Raw genomic sequence first — 2,763 nt, 5'->3', positions numbered from 1 at the left:
GATTAGCCCAAATACATTCCTACTGTTTCCCCAGGTGAAATTGGGGAAATGTAACCTCCTTTTTTCTATTATCCTGGAAGACTAGAGAAGCTGAGATTGGAGAAAAAAGAGGTAACTGGGCACAAAGACACTTGGGAAACGGATTGTTTATTGGCGGAAACAAGACTGCAGTTAAGACAGGCATATGACCAGAGAATAAGGAAAATACCTACACCTCCCAGCACCCCCATTACACACCTTGGATCACACAAAGTACTTGTCCTCTGTCTTTGTCTCTTACATAAAGGTGGCAAAACACAGCAGATTATATACACTGTGAAGCTACCGTTGGGTCATATTGGGATAAGAGGAGAAATAATGCATCTTTATCAGTACAGAAGTTTAAACGACTCTCACTCCTGGGCTAGGGATAAGATATGGGAAATGTTGTAGGGCCAAAAGGGGGGACTGATACTTTTAGGAATGGTTCTGTTATGGTTACAAGCTAGCAGGACTCCATTGCCACTTTAGGCTGTTGAGCACTTGTTTGGGTAAATAGTATTGAACAGGTCCCATAGCCTTGTGTTGAAGAAGCCTCTTTAAAAATTGGTTGAGATCACTCAAATATACTTCTGAGCCTACTCCTTAAGTTTCCCAAAGACTCCTTTCTGATACATGCAAGAAAGGTTGGTGATTATACTTGGTCTCAGAGATACAACCCACCTAACAAAGAAATAGCCCGTCTCCCAGCAAAGAACCATCCACATAAAACCCAAAATTCAGATCCCTCATACATGAATTCCCAGTACAGATAATCCTTGACCTACAACCGTACATTTAGTGGCCAGAGTCACTGAGAGGCACTGAGAAAAGTGACTTATTGCTGTTTTTCATAGTTACAACCTTTGCAGCATCTCCATGGTCACATGATTAAAATTCAGATCTTGACAACTGGCCTATATTTATAACAATTGCATGTCCTGTGCTCATGTGATCACCTTTTGTGACCTTCTTACAAGCAAAGTCAATGGGGAAGCAATATTCACTTTACAACCATGTTACAAACTTAACAACTGCAGTGTTTCACTTAACTATTATGACAAGAAAGGTTATAAAATGGGGCCAAACTCTCTTTTAACAATTGTCTTGCTTAGCAACATAAATTTTGGGGTCAATTGTGATTGTAACTCAAGAACTACTTGTAGAAACCAAACATAAGACTATAATGGAGTAAGGTCTGGAGCAAGCAATATGGTTAAGAGCACTTGGTTGGCTGCCAAGCCTCCTGTCCACATCGATTTTGTTTGAATATAAAAATCATTGATGTGGCAGGCTGCGAAATAAATACTAGCATCAGGCGTTGTTTTTATTGGCAAAAGTGCCTATGAATTGAAGATCTATCAGGGAAGTTGGAATGTACAGGAAATTCTGGCTATGAAATACTAAATGGAAACATTTGGGAAAAGGGGGGGCACTTGTTTGAGGATCTGGATTGAAATCTAAACACAATACCCAATATTGTCCATAAAAGATGCTAAACTGAAAAGCTGGGTCCACATGGCCTGCATTCTTAATGTACATAAATCTTCCCAGGATCATGCAGCTCTTTGGGCAAATTGTTTACCTACTCTTTCTTTCACCACAGGATACAAACAGGTCTCTGAAAAGAGTACACAATAAATCTGGGGCATGTCCCAATTTTCTGAAATCCAGAATGTCACCTGTTTGGGGGTTGGACATATCAATAAGCTATATCACTTGATTATAAATATTGCTCTTAATTGGTCCCTAGCCTGCTTGCTAATTTAAGATTTGTATATGAAGACCAGATTTAAAAAGTAAAAGCCTGAAGTCAGGTGATGGTAGTAGGTAGTGCTGGGGAATATTCCCAAGCACATGATTAAGCTCCCCCCACTAACCCTTTAAGCTTTTAAACTGGGTTTTTTTCGTACCTGAAGATGTTTTTTTTTTCCTGAACCAGTAAAAGCATTAAGATAACAGAAACATATTTGGAAAACAATGGGAGATTAGGAGTGGCAGTTTATTTCCAAAGCTACATACCTTTCTAAGGTGAACAAGTGAGTTACAAAACCAGAGCTATAAGTACAATATGGTGAAAATACTAAGGTGCAGAAGCTTCTGAAGAGCTATTTTTCTCATCCTCAAGACACTTTAAGCTGTGTGGATTTTAACTCTCAGAAATCCTCAGCCATCTTAAAAGTGGCTGAGGTTAAGAACACTGGCTTAGAGCCCTAAGTACCTTAAACCTCAGTATATTTAGTGTGGAAGGATGATCACAAAGCCATCTAGTATATAGCTGATTTTGGCTGGCATCAGACTGACTGCTACTAGGATGGGAGACCACCAAGAAATCAGAGTTGTCAATGGGAAGTAAAAGAAGCTGCGGTTGTTAAGAACGATGGTGGGCATGTCCGTAAAACAGGGAGAAGGAAGATTGGAGAACAACCTGACCACAAGGCCTACGGGAAGGTTTCAAGGCACTCCTCGGCAACGGCAGGCGAGGGCTCCCCCCAAGGCATAATACAGCGACTCCCCAAGGAAAGGAGCGCCTCCGCGGTCTTTACAGCGCTTTGGTAGGAAGAAAAACCTCCGGGGAGCTCGGGAGGAGTTCCGAAGCCGCCTAAGGCTCGCGGTGCGCCGAAGAGGACGCGGTTGGGAGGAGGCTCTCGGAGATTCCCTGACGCGCCTGAGTTCAGCCCGAGCCCAGGAGGAGGAGGAAGAGGAGGAGGGGGCGGGAGCAGAGACCGCCAGCGCGCCTCCCTC

This window comes from Thamnophis elegans, chromosome 5, assembly GCF_009769535.1.
Source record: "Thamnophis elegans isolate rThaEle1 chromosome 5, rThaEle1.pri, whole genome shotgun sequence".
NCBI classification, from domain to species: Eukaryota; Metazoa; Chordata; class Lepidosauria; order Squamata; family Colubridae; genus Thamnophis; species Thamnophis elegans.
Note: the sequence above shows the minus strand (reverse complement) of the source record.